Source organism: Podarcis bocagei (assembly GCF_964188305.1).
Source record: "Podarcis bocagei genome assembly, chromosome: 1".
Classification (NCBI taxonomy): Eukaryota; Metazoa; Chordata; class Lepidosauria; order Squamata; family Lacertidae; genus Podarcis; species Podarcis bocagei.
This window is the reverse complement of record NC_138125.1, coordinates 73,127,045-73,146,743: the sequence shown is the minus strand read 5'-3', so window position 1 is coordinate 73,146,743 and position 19,699 is coordinate 73,127,045. Positions and strand designations below refer to the sequence as shown.

At 42.4% G+C, this 19,699-nt stretch overlaps 1 protein-coding gene across 1 annotated transcript in view; it reads right to left on the bottom strand.

The window, feature by feature from the left end:
- The window catches only part of INSC (INSC spindle orientation adaptor protein), a 136,670-nt gene extending 117,261 nt beyond the window's left edge, over nt 1-19,409 (bottom strand). The window contains exon 1 of the mRNA XM_081182615.1: nt 19,254-19,409. The gene's annotated coding sequence lies outside the window, so the exon portion shown is untranslated. The remainder of the gene's footprint in view (nt 1-19,253) is intronic.
- Nucleotides 19,410-19,699: the final 290 nt, after the last annotated feature.

The window sequence follows — 19,699 nt, the reverse complement described above, 5'->3', positions numbered from 1 at the left end:
TATGCCTTTGTTGAAGCATTGGATCCCAGCCTAAAAGCAATTTAAAAGCTTGGTTATGCCCAACAGGATGTTTGTCCTTTGTTCTTTGAAAGGCACACACGCCATATAACAAACAACTTTCGAAACGTCCCTGTTTCAAAACCAACCAGCTGTGTGGCTTAAATTGGAGGGTTGTGGGGTTTACTGTTTGAAAAAAACATACACCTAATATAATACTTCTGTGGTTCTTTAAATCCAAGACATAATAAGTTTCCAATTAACTAAAAACTTTTTCAACGCAAGCACGTATTTACGTAACGCATTTGTGGGAAATGAGATGCTTTATCTTCCCAACAGGACAAACTATTGAGAAGATAGTCCTACTGAGAAGATACAGCACATTATCTAACACATAGAGGCAGGATCATTAGCTGCTCCAAGTCAACATCTCTCCACCCATTTGACATGCATCAAATGAGTATCTGGTCCCTTATTATGTAATGGCCAAGTTATCATAAATGTGCAAGCAGAAGTAGAATCTGTATGACTTACTATATCAGTAACACAAGGTTAATTAAGAGACGCACATGCAGGCAGTAAAAATTGAATCTAATCTAAAAATAGCTGAGCTATTGACATGAAATCACTTTAAATCATCCATTTAAAAAGAGCCTGCTGTGCAAATGCAAAACATGCTTGTATCAGAAAACAGCCAGAAATGCCCCAGATCAAGGCCCAGACTGAATACATAGTTCAAGGAAGAAATCAGATGGATGAATCCAAGCAATTATTCTGCTTATTGAAAGTGGACATTGGGTCTGCCAGGGTCAGTCAGGATCAAAAGCTGGAATATTAAGTTAGAGCAGAAAAACTCAGGGGTCAAGGATCAAAGATCTAGCGCAGAGCAGCTGAGACCACTATACCCAGATGGCATACATGAATTTGCGATACAGCATCCTCGATCTGTTTAGTCCAATGCAACAATGCAACGGAACAATCAAAACTAAAGAAAAAATATTAATTCAACAAAGGCAATGGATACTGCCCCTAACATTGGACTCAAATAAAGCATGGGTGTCTATAAAGGCCATTGAAAGTAGTTCTCTTTATGTGGACCTATGCCACTCAGATGTTTGATGCAACAAGTGGATTCCAAGGGTCTCTAAGATGATTTGGAGAAAGATCCTACAGACCTGCGGGTTTTGAGGAGCACCGGGGAACAAGACCGCCAGCAAAGGATTGAAGACTTAGAGTGAAACAAAGTTTGGGGTTGTTAATGGGTTAGTGTTGCTCTCCACCCATGGACAGGAAATGACGTTAAAAACTGTATTGTTGGCATTCTGCTCTGTAGTGAAATTGTCTTACACCTAAAAGAGCCTGTCTCTGGTTCTGCCAGCACTGCAGAGCATGCCACAAAGCATTTTAGCACTTTTGATGGAAATGCCCTTGTGTGGTAAGCTCCTGGTAGGAAGTATTCTCAGAAATTAACACTATACTATGGAACTAAACAAGCTGTTTTACCTAATCCCACCCTGACTTTGCTAAATATCTGAAATGAACCCAACAGAAATCTTAAAAAGTAATGAGTTCCTTAGTGTCCTTTGGAAGGCAACAAGGCTTGTAATCATACATTTTGGAAAAAAAATCTTTGAAGGGGCAGTGATACAGACATGGCACAATAAACTCTGATTTCTTGCCATTTCTGAAAACACAACACATGAGGTTCAGCTAGCTAGCAGGCAAACCAAATAAGACCCATTCAATATTGAATGTATAGGTTTTGCTATGTATGTAAACCACAAAGACACAGGGAGAACAGCCCTGACAAAATATTTGAAACTTGTGAAACACTTGAAAGTCCCCTCCTCCCCTTTTCTCCCACTTGTGCATCTTTAATGAAGCAATTGTCTTAAATGTACAGTGTACTATTGTTCTGTCATTGTAATTTGAGTTATGTTGAGATTTATAGGCAAGTCTACCATCCTCTGTTTTTAAAAAAAATAAAATAAAATTTAGCTCCATATATTTGATTACACAAGTTCTAACCTCATTCGCCCATGTTGTAAACGCTGGTTTCAAAACACCAATATAAATGTAACCTGATCCAAGACTCAAAAATCTATTTTATCAATGCTTTTTAAGCCGTCTATATTTACAAGAAATTCATTGCAAAATTTAAGCTGGAATCTTACTGCTAAAGTTAATGTATAGTCTCTAAAGGTAAAGGGACCCCTGACCATTAGGTCCAGTCGTGACCAACTCTGGGGTTGTGGTGCTCATCTTGCTTTATTGGCCGAGGGAGCCGGCGTACAGCTTCCGGGTCATGTGGCCAGCATGACTAAGCCACTTCTGGCGAACCAGAGCAGCGCACGGAAACGCCGTTTACCTTCCCGCCAGAGCGGTACCTATTTATCTACTTGCACTTTGACGTGCTTTCGAACTGCTAGGTTGGCAGGAGCAGGGACCAAGCAGTGGGAGCTCACCCCGTCATGGGGATTCGAACAGCCGACCTTCTGATCGGCAAGTCCTAGGCTCTGTGGTTTAACCCACAGCACCACCCGTGTCCGTGTACTCTCTACTTTGGCCTCTCTTTTTTGTGGTATTCTGAAAGATTTTTAGGCCAAAGTACTTTGGCCTAAAGATCTTTCAGAATACCACAAAAAAACCTTTGCCTCCAGTTACTGAGAATGGAAGAGAGTTCTTGTTTGTCAAACTTATTCTTGACTTTAAGGCATATAGCCATGGGTGTTTGAGAATCTGGAACTAGCAGTAATGTTATTACCAACAGAATGGCTGAAAGACAAAAACTATGTCAGCTGTTGTAAGCCTGCATAAGGTTAAGCAAACTGATGACTCAGAGGGATTGAGAATGACAAGTTATTAGCAAAGCTGTACTTTACAATCAAGAGTGGAAGAGAAAATTACTTCTAAGCACACATCATACACATAGCAGGTTGGTGGGGAGGGCTTATTGCTAAACTATATTTAACAAAAGAGGCAACATGGCTTTAAAATCAGCCTTCCCCCTCCTCCTAATTAAATGGACCAAGCCTACATCAAAGCTCAAGAAATCTTATGCCTTTCCTTGCACAACTGCCTAGTAGAGTAGGCCAGCTGTATCTTAACTAACCAGCTTCTCCTACCACAACTTCTCCCCTCAGAGATCACAGCACTAATACTCCCACAGCGTGAACCCAAGCGACCAAGGAATACAAGAGATTTCAAGAATCGGTGAGATTGGCAAACGCACACTTCAGACCCCAGGAACCAAATTAAGGCATTTTATTAAGAATAGAAGGAAGAAGGCAAATGGACAGAGCAGATTAAGAATAAAAAGAGCTTTCTGGGCCAAGTCTATCAGCTCTTAAGCTATTTACTTACAACAAAGCATTTAAAAATAAAGCTGCAAGGATGGTCAGTTGTAGGTTTTCTGCTGGTCAGAAAAGGATGAAAGGAAGCTGAGGGTGGGGGAGACAGGTAAAAAGGCGGCATACAGCAGCTCATTTTTAAGGGCTCCCCCTCCCACGTTGATTTGAGTGACACCAAGCTCCTTTGGACCAATCAAAGTTCAGAACTTGTTTGGCAGGTAAAGGAGATTGACACCTTTTGGGGAGTGGGTCGATGCTAGATGCTTAGTGGAAAACATCACTGGGAGTTTACCAGATTGCACCTTTCCTGTGGTTTGTGGCTTCAGGCACTGACTGAGTACACGTCAGTCTCGTTCAATGAAAATGGAGGGCAAGAAAACATTCTTTTTTATTTACAAGCCTTACAGTGCACATTGCAATACACATCCACACATAACATGACCAGAAAAAAATCAACATCCATTTTTCTGTCAACTCTTATTAAATCTACTTGGCTTAAAATCCCCATGTTTCACAGAGTCATCATCTTCCCCAGGTAGCTTCTCACAAAGATTGATGTGACTTTTGTACATTCCTTTCTAAATCTCTCGGCAAAAGGCACAGGGATTTGCAAACCCCTGGACATTTTATATGACATCTATGTTTTGTTCCAGATCTTCCACATCTAAATCCATCTGTAAATATCCCAAGTTCTCCGCTGTACAGAAACCGCTAGAAAAATAGCATGTCAAAAGCCAAAGGATGGCAAAGCACCTTACTTTGTATGCTAAGCACCATATGCAGATTACTTGCCGTTTAAGAAATTAAAGAGCAAAGTCGTGACCTAATGAAAAGGAAGGGGTTATTCTTCCAATGCTTTCAGGTGCCAGCATTTTTGCAATTTTATGCTTTGCAAGTTCCCTGAAGTCACGCTGTGGGTGGAGAGGGCAGTCGTGAAACAGAGAATGACACAATCATGCATCTTGTCAATACTGTGCAAAAGGAGGGTTACCACAAATAAGCCCAAATTCTGTATGAGTGTGTGCTGTTAAATTGGAGCAAGGGAAACGGAGACGTTTCTCTCTAAAAATGAGACTCCAATATTCTGGCAAACTCAAATTGTCTTCAAAAGAAATAAATCCAAAGTTGACTTGAGGACTAAGGGTTCTTCCACACAGCCGTTTACTGTGGACTCAGTGCAGCACATGCTTGGAAGATTTGTGCCATATCCACATACAGTGGTACCTCGGGTTAAGTACTTAATTAGTTCCGGAGGTCCGTTCTTAACCTGCAACTGTTCTTAACCTGAAGCACCACTTTAGCTAATGGGGCCTCCTGCTGCCGCCACACCGCCGGAGCACGATTTCTGTTCTCATCCTGAAGCAAAGTTCTTAACCTGAAGCACTATTTCTGGGTTAGCGGAGTTTGTAACCTGAAGCTTATGTAACCTGAAGCTGAGGTACCACTGTAATGGGATTAACACGTCTCTCTGCTGTGAGAGGACTGAAGTTGTATTGTGTTGGGGCAGGAGTCATAGGCGTCAACAACGATCTCTGTTGTTTTAGGTGCTTGGACACAGTGGCGGAGCAAGCCGATCGGGTGCCTGGGGCAGTGCGTGTGCCCTGCACCCAGGGGTGGAGCCAGTCAGGGCAGGACACTCCGTGGGGCCTCCGAGGAGTCTGCCTGCCTCCTCCCACTCAGCCGCTTACAGCTGAGGGGGAGGCAGTGGGCAGACCGTTTGGGGCAGCTCAGAGCCCGTGGGCACCCAAGCCACCGCGTCACTCCCAGGAGAGGCACGTGGCTCAGGCCTGCTGCAGGCCCCACGGTGAGTGCTGCTCGGCATTTTGTCACACCCCTCTGTGGTGATACCCGGGGCAGACCACCCCCACCACCCCCTTCCTCTGCCCCTGCCTTGACGAATCCCACACTTAGCCCAGAAATAACTGTCTTTCACATGTGCTTTCATGGGAGATCTTTTAAGATCAAAACCTAAACTAGGATAGACTAAACTGGTAGCGGATCCAGATTTCTTTGTTCTTTGTAATTCAGAACTGAAACATAGCTGCCCTTTGAAATTCTCACTCCTCCAAATTTTGCAATGCTGTCGTCCAGCCAAGTGATGTGCAGCAAAATGCATATACTGAATTGTGCATAAAACTTTATAAAGTAGTGAAAATAGCAATCAAAATGCATCATATATGGGGAAATTGTTTTACAAAGATGTGTATATTAAGAGATTTACATACAAAATTGTGGAATTTTCATTACTGTTGGTTTTTTAACAAATAAAATTGCAAACAACTGTGGAAATGTGGAGAACTGAGGGTAATATTGGAAAAATGAGTGACTGAAATTGACCTGCTTTTCCACCGAAGGCGTTCAGAACTTGACAAACCAACCCCGGGAGCTGCAGGTGCAATCCCAGATTCCTCCCTCACACGACTGGCATCACGTAAGCATAACACATGAACAAGGCTAATGAGAATCTGAGTTCTACTTAGAGAATCTCTACTTACGGGAATGGAGAGAGGAAAAGAGAACAAAAAAAAATGTACCAATTACCAGGTGGATGTATGTCTAGTGAGGAAGAGCACAGACAAAGCCCCCTTCAGCACTTGCCTTTTAACAGAATTTTCATCTAGGCTGCAAATCTCACAGTTCCTCATTTGCATTGTTAAGAACGCGAGGTCTTTTTTTATTTTAGAGCCCTGAACTTTAATCTTTTCCCAAAAAAAATCGTATTAGGTTTGAACGGAAGAGCAGGATATCTTATTCTCACTTATTTCAATGCCTCTTTAGTCCCAGTCCCAGATAATTGAAGAGTGGATCTGAGGTGGGAAATAGTTTTGCGGCGTTTAAAACTAGAAAGTGTTGTGTGCTCATAGAACCCTTTTCAGCTATGTGATTACATAAACGGATGCTCAAATCCACAAAGATGCAGAACAATTTATTTATATAGTGTCAATTGCTTCATCCCTCTGCCACTGCCACTGCCGCCGCCACGAATATAGATTAAAGAAATCCAAATTTTCAAATGCAATTGGCTGGAGTCTACCTTAAATGGGACATCAATGCATGGTCTAATATTTACATTATTTTAACTCTGTAGCCTGTTACTTTGCCACACAGTTTATGAACCTGGCTTTTAACAAGAGATTTGTGGAGAAGGGAAAATAATCCAGAGGCATCTGATTGGCCACTGTGAGAACAAGATGCTGGACTTGATGGGCCAAAGCTCTTATGATTAGAAGAAATGAATTCTAGAAGCACACTTGCTAGTCAGGTAGCAAGTATTGGCAGCTGGTGCTTCTCGTGGATGACTTAGGAACATAGGAAGTGGTCATATGACTGAGTCAGACCATTTGTTCAGTACTATGCACTTACTGATGTTGGTTCTTTGAGGTTTCATAGTGGACTCTTCCACAGCCTTATCTGAAGAAGTCAGTAATTGTATCTAGGACATTTTCACATGCAAAGCTTGCAGTCTACAACTCCCATCATATTGTCATGCCAATCACTTCCTCCACATAATGGATACCTGGCTCTTTAGTTAGACTTACTCATCTTACAAACCTAGAAATCAATTATATGTTTCATTTTGCTAGAACAAGTATGATACTTAAACTTTGAGTGCTAGAATCGGTAAAATATATAAACTTTGAATTTATTTCACCAGTGTTTCTATTACATTTAATGTTTCCGAATATCTTGAAACAAATTGCTTTGATGCTACAGTTATCAATGCAAAGGAGATCTATTGCATAGTGTATTAGGAAATGATTTTGAATTTGAATGGTGATGGAGGAGGTGCTCTTGAGAGTCCCATGGACTGCAAGAAGATCAAACCTATCCATTCTGAAGGAAATCAGCCCTGAGTGCTCACTGGAAGGACAGATCGTGAAGTTGAGGCTCCAATACTTTGGCCACCTCATGAGAAGAGAAGACTCCCTGGAAAAGACCCTGATGTTGGGAAAGATGAAGGGCACAAGGAGAAGGGGACAACAGAGGATGAGATGGTTGGACAGTGTTCTCGAAGCTACTCAGTGGCGTAGCGTGGGTTGTCAGCACCCAGGGCAAGGCAAGTACCGTATTTTTTGCACCATAACACTCACTTTTTTCCTCCTAGAAAGTAAGGGGAAATGTCTGTGCGTGTTATGGAGGGAATGCCTACGGGTGGCATGCCTACAGATTTTCCTCCTCTAAAAACTACGTGCGTGTTATGGTCAGGTGCGTGTTATAGAGCGAAAAATACGGTAATTTGCGCCCCCTAACCCGTGGATTTGCACCCCCTAACCCGTGGATTTGCGCCCCCTAACCCGTGGATTTGCGCCCCCTAACCCTAACCACCAGATGTTGCGCCCGGTGCGGCCGGCCCCCCTGCACCTCCCACGCTACGCCACTGAAGCTACTAGCATGAGTTTGACCAAACTGCGGGAGGCAGTGGAAGACAGGAGTGCCTGGCGTGCTCTAGTCCATGGGGTCACGAAGAGTCAGACACGACTAAACGACTAAACAACAACAATTAGGAAATGAATAAACTATCTTGCAGAGACTCGCATGCATATTATGAATTGAGCCACTTTTTCATTTGATGTGTTCCAGAATCCATCAGAACTAGCATTCTGCTGACTCCTTTTGCCTGAAGTTAATCATCATAAGAAGAATTGCATCTAGATACAGTTAATTGCCAAACCATCATAATATAATCGAATCAAATTTACTAAAGCATTCCAAAGATATGTTGACTTCCCAAGCAGCCAAGGTTAGATTGGATTCTTCTAGTTAAAAACAAAATTCAACCTTAATCTAGTACAGATTTAACCAAAGGGCTTAATTATTGAAGAAAGGGTACAGAATATTAATCCATAATTTTATATTGCATTCCTTATTTTTTCTCCAGATCACAGTATCTACTTTTTTGTATCCAGGAAAGTCAACATGTACATGGACTCTTTTCAAGAGCAGCCACAGCTCAATGGTAGAGCAAACAATTTGTATGCAGAAGGTGGACCATTGGTCCAACTCAATACAAGGCAGCTTTCCATTTCCTAGCTGCAAAGAATCAGCTGACTCTGTTCATAGAGGTAATGAGTCCCATTGATGTGCAAGACTATATTCATACTATCTCTACCATATCTCCCTAATCTAGCCTGTTTGCATGGTTTGGTAGCTTATTGACAAATTCCAAAGGTTGTGCTTTATTATATTCCCATTAAATCCTTGATCAAATTTTCACAAATTTTATTTTAAATCCCGTACTAAATCAGAGAGGGTGGGTGGAAGACTACACACACACACACACACACACACACACACACACACACACACACACACCCTTCGTGTTTTAAATCATATGCAATTGTTTCTCAGAAGCACCTATGTCTCTGATTTTTAAGGTATAAGGAAAGTAATGACAAGAAATGGTCTTGGTACATCCTGCCTTTTTGGACATTTATTTTAGAATATATCACTTTGCCGCTCCTGCGCTGAAACTGACACCCTGTTTATACCATGAAAGAGCTTCCTTTTATACTTTATAATCATGAAAAAGAACGTTTAACTAAGTGAAACCAGTGAAATGTAGTCAGATGTATGAAGCACATTAAAAAATAAGAAATAAACAGAAACCCAAACAGAAACCACTAATGTCTGCCGGCACTGTTGCCAGTTAAAAACAATGCATTAAATTGAGCCCCAAACTAACAAAGAGAAGAACCGAGACCTAAATGAACAAACAGTCTGGAGTTACATGTTCTTGCATTGTTCATAACATGCTATTTTCCTCCCAGGTCTTGAATTCACAGCAAGCTTCTTATGTGCTGCAGTCAAGGTCTTAAAGCTCTAAGAATTTCACAGCCTGCAACAGGCATTTCAAGTGGACCATGCAGTGTTCATCTGATCACATTTCAGTGCAAACAGCTAAATAAAGAATGAGAAGTCTTATATAAGTCAGTGTTCACCGAAGACACTTACGTCCATAGCTTTGAATCCATTTTATCTGCTCTCAGTCGCATCAAAGCAAAAAATACTTTTCTATTGTCCTCATTCTTCTAGGGGGGGGGGAACATTTTCTATTTGCCAATTTAACAGATGAAACATTTATTTTCCAGTTGGTGTAAAGTAACAGCAAGCTTATTAGACCCGATACTGATCCTCCCTGGAGGATTCCAGTGAGCCAGTCACAAAAGGTGCAGGTCAGAGAAACGAAGGAATTAAAAGACAGCAGGCAGAAAAGAGAGAGAAAGTGGTTAAACCAAGCCATGCGCGCTTATCCTTTTGTTTGATGGGCTTGTAAAGGGAAAATATCAGTGGTTCTTATTGATTCCTTTCCCAGTTTTTAGCTGTTTTGTACAAATTTATTATGTGCTCATGTGAAGGCACACATTGCAAACCACATAAGCTTTTGCAAGTTTACATCTTGTGGTTTTGCCACTTCCTAATTTTTGAAAGTGGTTTATAAGAAGAAATAAGGGGTATGTGTTGTTACCTTTTGTTGAAACGGGGGTTAAACATCTTATTTGCCATTTTTCTTTCATTCTTTCCTATTCACACAGTTTGGAGACCTTCACAGACTGCTTGGGTTTTCATCATCCTAAATACTATGATGTCCCCTGCAAACTTGAGCACCCCACTCCTGATTCCAATTCATTTATGAACAGATCTTTGAGAGACCTCACTGCATATCACCCAGTAAATATGCCATGACGGGCATATTTATAATCCTTTATCCATGACAGTAAGCTTCATATCTAAGTAGACATGTAAGAACATAAGACTACAAGGTGAGCACGCTGGATCTAGCCCAGCATCCTCTTCTCACAGTGACCAACCAGATGCCTGTAAGCTGGGCATGAACCCAACAGCACTCTGCCCACCTGCAAGTCCCAGAAACTGGGATTCAGAGGTTTGATGCCTCTGATGATGGAGATAGAAAATAGCCATTGCGGCCAGTATCTACTGAATTTGTTGAATCCTTTTTTAAAGTCAACCCAAGTTGGTGGCTCTCACTGTCTCCTGTGGGAGTGAGCTTTAAAGGTAAAGGTAAAGGGACCCCTGACCATTAGGTCCAGTCATGACTGACTCTGGGGTTGTGGCACTCATCTCACTTTATTGGCCGAGGGAGCCGGCATACAGCTTCCGGGTCATGTGGCCGCTTCTGGCGAACCAGAGCAGCTCATGGAAACGCCGTTTACCTTCCCGCCGGAGCGGTACCTTTTCATCTACTTGCACTTTGACGTGCTTTTGAACTGCTAGGTTGGCAGGAGCAGGGACTGAGCAATGGGAGCTCACCCTGTTGTGGAGATTCGAACCACCGACCTTCTGATCGGCAAGTCTTGGATTCTGTGGTTTAACCCACAGCGCCACCCACGTCCCTATGGGAGCGAGCTTTAGGTTTTATTCAATTATTTTGTTACTAACATCCTTTCAGTGGTCAAGCCCAGGATATGGTACATGTTGTTCCCAAGTGGTCACTCATCTAGGCACTAACTAGATTGTGCTATTACAGTAGAACTTCCTCCCAGGTAAACATGGCTGGGAACGGCTCACCTTTTTATCCTCTGGTATGGCAGATCAATAATCCACTTGCTTTCCAGTCTGTCGCAGTGTGTCTGTGCCACAGTAATTTGAGGGGAGACGTGTAAGGGTCAACCAGAAGGGAAGGGTCAGGTCAGAAAAGACAGCCGATGACGGATGCTTGCTTCTTGTGGAATCTAGAGCAAAGGTCACTCAAAGCAGGCAAGCTGTAATTCACAAGCAAGTAGCTTGCTGCTGACACCAAATTGTTCAGGGTCATTAGAACAAAAAAGGAACTGTAAAAGGAAATAAAGTAAATGGGCTGTGAAATGGCAAAGGCAATTCAGGGCTGATCCACACTTCCGTTCGCCCTGCACTTTCCCCTGGGAAAACCCAACGGTTTAGCACTGAATTGGAACAAACAGCAACTGGGTTTTCTGCAGATTGCCATTTGGTCTGATTTAGCGCCAAAGAGCAGATTTTCCAGGAGAAAGCAGCAGGACAAAGGCAAAACCACTCAGACCCATGCCTCGAAAGTCTGGGGCAGCATGCTCTTCTGTTGTTTAAGGAATTTAAGTGTTGCATATGTCTACCCACAGTGTACACACCACTTACCCAACTTTATTGCTGTAGATTATCTTACATAATACTATACATTTTGAGTAAAAATTTGCCTTTAAAAGTAAGTCATTCCAAAAAATAAAACGCTTCATAGTTTTTTCACTTCATTCCACAGATTCTTGATTTTTCTCTTACAGTGGTACCCCGCAAGACGAACGCCTTGGAAGACAAAAAACTCGCTAGACGAAGGAGTTTTTCGTTTTCTTAGCCACTTCGCAAGACGCATTTCCCTATGGGCTTGCTTCGCAAAATGAAGCTTGCCCCGCAAGCTCTGGGGATAGCGGGGAAGCACAGCGCGTCTTCCCCGCTGTCCCCGGACCTCTTTTGAAGCAAGGGGCGGCGGGGAGAAGATTGCTTCTCCCCGTTGCCAGCCCCGCAATCTCCGGGGACAGAGGGGAAGGCGCATGCGCCTTCCCCTCTCTCCCCGGACCCCTTTTGAACCAAGGGGCTGCAACGGGGAGAAGCGATCTTCTCCCCTCCGCCCCTTGCTTCAAAAGAGGGGACAGAGGGGAAGGCACGCGGCGCTTCCCCTCTGTCCCCGGACGGTCTCCATAGGAACGCATTGATTGATTTTCAATGCATTCCTATGGGAAACCGTGCTTCGCAAGACGAAAAACTCGCAAGAAGAAAAACTTGCGGAACGAATTAATTTCGTCTTGCGAGGCACCACTCTATTTTTTTTTATTCCTTGGGGAGAAATGGAGGGAACTTTCCCCACAAACCTTCCCAGGTCCCACCTCCCTAGGCCTTCATATGTCTTCTTACCTTCAGTTCACATCAATATTCATATCTGACCTGAGGCTTCTATGTGGTGGAGAACTGGCAGTCTCCAATCCAATGTACCAATGTACCCGACAAGTGAAAACATGACCAGGGCAGAGCCAGCCCAAGACATTTTAACATCTGAGGTGAACTACAAAATGGTGCCTCCCTCCCTGCCAGAGAAGAAGGGGTGAATGAAGATCTACATTGGGGAGGTGTAAATATCTACATTGGGATCGGCTGCCCCTGAGGTTTTTGCCGCGTGAGTTGGTAACCTCACCTTGCCTCATAGGTGGGCCAGCCCTGACTGGTGACCTTCAGACAAGTGTCTGATAATGCGGAGGCCTGTTCATGTGATATCTCTCTGAAAGAGAGGGAAGGAATTGCTAATGGGTCCTTTGTGGAACTAGCTATTCTGTGAAGACTAGCTCATATGTCATTATATAAAGGCCCGGGAACCTGTGGCCCTTCAGATGTTGCTGGACCCCAACTGCCATCAGCCCAGACCACTAGCTCTGCTGGAAGTTCAAGTTCCCCATCCCTGCATTGCATCACCACTGTCCCATTACCACACAAATTCCCTAAGTATCATATGAACAAGAGCTCTGTAAAGACATGGTCTTCACTCAGAGAAGACAGCAAGTCAAGCTCTCAATGACTTTTCTCATTTATGTATCACTCTTTGTTTCTTTCCATAATTATAAGGAATGGAGGAACAGTTTTCCTGAACAGAGGACAGGCTGTATCAATCAATGCCCATGGCTTGTTATTGTACAGGTTGCCATATGTAGCCATGGAAACATACAATGGAATGTTTTCAGCTCAAATCTCAATTTCACTTTTGTTATCAACAACAAAACTCTCCACACAATTCAGCACCAAAGACTCCATTAGGATTTTTTTGTTTACTGCCATATTTAGATTTTATACCACGATTCATTTCTATTCTTTTGCAACCTATTCTCTAGGCACTCCAAAACAATACAGTGATTATTTCTCATTTAAATTTGAGCTGTCTAGTAACAAATTAAATTATGCACTCATGATAGATGCACACTAAAGTCATGATGGTTTCTAGGTCATGACAAGTATACGAGGCTCGGAGTTGTTAATTTCAGCATCTGGATTTTATACTGAAGTAGATGTGTTAGTACCACTCACTCTTAAGTGAATAATAAAAAGGTGTTGAATGGAGTTCATTGCCTGCTAAATGTGCATAGGATTCTTGCACAATGCAAAGGCAGAATGCATTAGTCCTGGGAATGAAAAGGTTTAAAGCAACTGGCCCTCCAGGGGTTGCTGTCCTACAACTCCCATTGGCCACTGGACATGTTGACTGGGGCTGATGGGAGCTGAAGTCCACCGGTATCTGGAAAGAGGACTACAAGTTCCCCATCCCTGGGACTTCCGGGTTGGCGCGATCGGGAAATGGCGGATTCCCTCCGAGCTCCGGAGGGAATCGGCTCAGCGGTGGATGGGTCTTTGCCGTGCCGGCGACACGGGGACCCTTAAAAACCGCAGGCGCGGAAGCCTGCGGACTGAAGACTCGGCGGGTGCCTTAAGCGCCCCCCCTGATTCGCAATGAGCCTTTTTAAAGGCTACGGAGGGGATACAGGGGACGGCGTGGCACTGAGAGTCGACCGCTACCGCCGCTGAGCGAAGCCGCGAGCCATAACTGGAGAGCGCTGACTTCCTTCCTTGAAATTCGGACTGAAAAAAGAACCCGTGAGTAATTTGGAACTGAACTTTAAAACTTTTACCTTTTGAATTTGAGACGACCGGGGGGTGTGCTAAAAGGAAGTCCCCACACCCCCCCTTGCAGACGATCCAGAGCAACGAAATAAGAACTAAGCTGGAGTGCCTACCCTGTAAAGGGTGAGTTTTAAAAAGACTGTAACTTCCAAGATTTAGAAAGGTAAATTTGAGCAGGAGAGTGGAGTGTTGGAAGAGTCTTTGCTTTGTGGTAAACAACCCTCCCTCCCGGGCCCGGGAGCGACCTGCTTTGGAGCCTGTATAGAGGAGCAGAATTTGACAGCTGTCAAAAGCTGTCAAATGGACTATTAATAGTGAAAAAAAAATTGCTGTTTAAGACCTCTCCGGATTAAAAGGAGTTACAATTGAACTAAAATTTTGAGAAACAAAGAAACAACAATAGGACAGAGGATTGTTGGAGTAAAGGTTACTCAGTAACCAGATTCCCTCTAGGGGGAATTCTGTGGAATTACAATGGCTGTGGGTGGAAAGATACTGAGAGAAATCGAAAGAATGTTCTCACTGGTGGGAACCCTACAGGAGCAGACTACAGCTATGAGTAAACAATTGACGACCTTGGATTTGGAAACAAGTAGTTCTGCTGAAAGTAATGAGGGCCTGAGTGAGAAAGAACCCACAGCTGAATTTGAAACAATAAACAAAGAAGAGGAGAAGACAAAACAAGAAAGAGAACAAGTTATCTGGGAAAGTACTAACCAGAAGCTGACATCTGGAGAACACAAGCAAGGAGACTATTGGATTAAATCCACTCTAAGCCTACGAAAGATACAGAAGATGAAAGTGGAGGCCCTGGGACTTTATGGAATTCAGGAGCTCGAAATAAAGAAGTACAATTGGGGCCTCCACATAGACTTTGATTTTGACTATCAGCAAGACTTAGGCCTTGTGGAAATTCCTCAGCAGTTGCCTTTAAATATGGAAAGAGACTATGGACTGATTGGATTGATTGTTAAGGAAATCTTTCGAGACTCGATGATAGACAAAAAGGACTACCAACAAAACCGGCGGAGGGGGACTAAAAGAGAATTGAGAGCCTCGGATATCCGGAATCCAGGCTAAAAACTGTTAATTTGGACATGTCTCGGGAAAGGACGCAAAGCGGGGAGGGGAGGGAGGGAAGAATCAAATTTAAACAACACTCAAGACCAGGGGGTTTAGTATTAAGAAAATTATGTAAGAAAAAATGAGAAATCGAGGGAAGAGAATTGGGGTCCAACTTAGGGAAAATTTATTTTTTGTTTTTTATAAAAGGACTAATATTAAGATGGAAGAAATGCCAACTTGCTGACATAAGTTTGGGAATAGGGATGCAGGGGAGGGGGTGGGGGGAAGTCAAGGACTAGGGTTAGAAAATAAGATTTTCGGGAACTATTCATGTTCGTTGTTTTTTATGTTTGTTTTGGTGTGTTGTTTGTGTTTATATAAAATGTGAAAACCCAATAAAAATATTTAAAAAAAAAAAAAAACAAGTTCCCCATCCCTGGTTTAAAACACTAAAGCCCTGATGAAGTCTTTGGTGGACTCCATATAGCATTGCACCTTTCTGCTTCAGAAGAGAGGTCTTCATCTTGTTTATGTCAGTGTCAGGGAAGCTTTACTTGAAACTTCAGCTTGGGGAACTGGTAAAAGACCTTGGGTAGAATCCAGTGCTGTGGGTGGTGGCCTGCAGTCGAAGGTAAAACCAGGTGAGTAGAAGACAGCAAAGGAGGTGTGTGTATACAAGTCACGTTGGATAAGACTTGTTTTCTTGAAGAAGAGGAGCGCTTATAGGATTAAGGGCCAATGTCAAGGGAGTCCCAGTGCATGCACAATAAGCATGGGCAAATCTGTTGGTTGTGGTTTGTCTCTGCTTCTCATTTCCCCAATCAATTATTTTTCTCCACATTTCCACATCAGCTGGCGATTATTATTTTTTTAAGCAAGTCCTCATGAAAAGTCATCAGCATTTCAGTGCAAATTTCTCCTGCTATTTATAGTCTCCTGCAATTTTGCCTATACACTTTTTTGGCGGAGCAATTCTGCCTAATATCACACATGGAGTTATAGTAGATCATGGAGGAGAAGGCTAGCAGCGACTATGAGCCATGATGGCTATGCCCTGCCTCCACAATTACAGGCAGTAATGCTTTGAATACCAGTTGCTGAAAACTACAGAGGTGTGTGATCTTCTGCTTGGATCCTGCTTGTGGGTTTCCCAGAGTCATCTGCTTGGCCACGGTGAGAACAGCATGCTGGATTAGATGGGACATCAGCCTGATTTAGCAGGCTCTTCTTATGTTCTTACATATTTGTATGCTCTTTTTGCTAATATACATTTTATCCATGTTTCTAGACGCAGTCAAAATATATAAATTTTAAAAATTTTAAAAATTGTTGGTCTCTAAGGTGCTACTGGACATTTTTTTTATTTTTCTATATATTTCAATTTTATCCATGTGTATACATTTTTGTACACATTGCCTAGCTGGAGAAATGTTCTGAAGAATTTGTGCAAATTGTGAAGGGTCTGTCTTATAATTCACACATAGGTTTGAGAAGTGTAGATTGTGTAGTTTCTTGTTAAAACACAAATAAGATTGAACTCTCCTCCCCACCCCACCCCACACATTCCTAATTCACATAGGTAAAAAAATTAAGGTAGGTAAAGGACCCCTAGAAGGTTCAGTCAAAGGGGACTATGAGGTGCGGCACTCATCTCACTGAGAGACACATTTACAACTTATTCATACTGAGAAGTTATGCTATGTATAAATTATCTGAACAGCTCTGAATAAATTGTAATAAGGAAGAGATAGAGGTTTTTGAAAGTATGGTAGTGCTTACTGATGGTCCCTAGGCAAACCAAGTAAAGTCACTGGCCCAGATCACATGCAACACTCAGTCAAACCATTACTTAACATGAATTCCCAGACATGCAGCTTCCCAGCAAGAAGATTGTGGCTGTTTTGCACCTTCTCCAATCCTACTGCTGCCACATTGCTGTGAGATAAAGCCATGGTTTGGCATTACATTTGAGCCTGGAGCAAGATAAACCATGAGTTCATACATAAACCATGACTTGGGATCACAGCCATGTGAAGTTGTAGTAGGAGCAGAGGTGGTAAAAGAAGCCACGATCTCTCCAGTGACCTGAGCATTTGTTTCCTTGCCCTAGTGTTATATCCAAACTTGGTCTAGTTAACTTTATATCTGGTAGGAATTCCTCAAAGGAATGGTAGTTATATATGGCCCACATGTAGATTCAAAGGGCTCCTCATGCCACTCTTGGCATCTGGTTTGCTGCTAAACTTGGCTAAGGAATAAAGAACTGGGAAGATATAGCACCGCTGTAGATATTACAAAGAGAGCGCCACAAAAATTTATAGATGTGGGTGTTTTGTGTTATTTGTAATAACTTTTCTACGCAACCATGTCTCATTTTCACACATAGCCATTCAACCATCTTTAACACACACACAAACTGCTCATTCCCCCCCCCCCCGGTCACAAACTACTGGAGCCTATTGCACAATAGGTGCTCCTCATGCATGTACACTTTGCAGCATCAACACCATGTTGCCAGCATCTCAATGCCAGTCCACTTCTCCCCCACTGCCCCATTTTAATTCAGATTTACCCATTCCACAGACAATCCAATAAGCAAAAAACACCCCACCTGTTACAAATGACCCATTTGCAATATCTGAATGACCCATCAATAGTAGTAAGGATTATTAGGCCTATTTATAGCAGTAAGATTTAGTGTTAAAGTATTAACAGTACAAAAAACACCCTGACACACACACTCTTCACAAATATACACACCCCATAAACACATGGCTTGTTTACTTCTTTAAGACGACAGAGAAAGGGGAGGGCCCTCTGAAAACTACCAGGGGTGAGAGGGAAACATGTTTGGGAGCCAAACATTTTGCCACATGAGAAGAACGGCATTCTTCTGTTCGAGCAACCAAACTGGAACTTGGCTTTTTCTTCAGTACTAGCAACAACATGTCCTCTGAGGACATTAGGGTAACAGAGCAGGCAATGTGGCAGACGTACATCTTTTCATCAACATCTCAATTACTGCCTGCTCCCCTGGCAAGTTTCTGGTGGTAGATACAGCTGCTTCACTCTGTCCTTTTCCTCTGCTCCCTTTAGGCCAGCTGTGGGGAACCTGTGAGTTTCCAGGCGTTGCTGGACTACAACTCCCATCCCATCACTCCTGATCATTGGTCATGCTGTCTGGGGCTGCTGGAAGTTGAAGTCAAATAACATCTGGAGAGCACAGGTAACTCATCCCTGCTCTGGGCCATAGTCACCATTCTGCAATTGCAACACTGCGAAGCGGAGAAACAATCTTGATTCCTATTAACACGTATAGGACTGAACTCATTACCCTTTTTCTCTTTCACACGAATAATCAGTACTACTCTTCTGATTCATTCAAGGAATCCCCTGGCTTGTTTAAATCATAAAACGCAAGCAGCTTCTGGAATATGGCATATAAACAACTTCAAAAAACTTTTCCCCTCAACAATGGAATGTGGTTGTTTTCTTTCCAGTAACATTACACCGAAATAAATGAAGAAGCAACCATATATGAAAACATCAATACTGTATAGATAAATCGCCTACAAAAGTTTTAAGAAACCTCATGACCATATATACAAAGATAGACAGGACATAATGCTCAACAGCATTCAGAAAAGAGTGTCAGAATTAACTAAACCTATTCGGTAAAATGAAGCAAATTTACCAGAAGGATTGATATCCTGGTGGGCATTAATGCAGTCTCACAGGCACATTAGAAGACTTTGAATGTTGATGCATCACTGTAATATTCTTTTGTTTTCATTTTTCATTCTATAATTCACCAGTGAATATCATTTTTTGTTTTGCTTTGTTATCTTCATTTACCAACTAGTTTTGTAATTCTTCTTATGCATACAATTTCTGGCTAAAACGCAGGCAGATGCAGAAAGTAAACGGAATCGCTGGAAAATACAAGACTCCAGGGAATGCACATTCAAAACTTTTTCATAACTATTTTCCATGCTTCTTTCTGCTGCTTGCTTGCATATAAAGCAGAGTTATCATTGAAATGGTCTAAAGAACAATTGAGAGGTCTGTTTTTATGACAACTGTTAGAGAGTGAACAATTTTAGTGCCAAGATCACTAGTGGTATTTGATATTCTATCCAGCTGCATATAAAATATTAACTTTAAGGAACTAAGATAGTCACTCCACTCAAAACCAAAGAAGTAAATACTCACTCGTTCATATGACGATGTGCTCCAAGAATATGGGGAAGCCAAGAAGAAAATCTGACCGAATGATAAGTCACAGAAAGTTAGACAAAAGGAACAGTCGAGGCTAACCAGTATAAATCCTCTCTTCCTCCCCTTGCTTGTATACTCTTAAAAACTAAATGCAGTGCATTGAAGAAGGAAACCCACTTTTCAGCAAAGACTACAGCCTTCTGTCAGTCAAACACTGCATAGTTTCAGCTAGGCATCTATCCAAAAAGACATGGAATTATTCTATTTTTGTCTCCCATTGCAGTAGAAACATTTTTACAGATTTGTGGCAATGGCTTGAAGTTTTATAGTGGTCAGCTGGAGGAGGAGAAGCATAATTAAAGGCCCTGGTGAGGTTAAACTAGCCCAGAGAAAAGGAGCTGAGCACATTCAAAGAGCAAGATAAACATAGATGCTTTTTT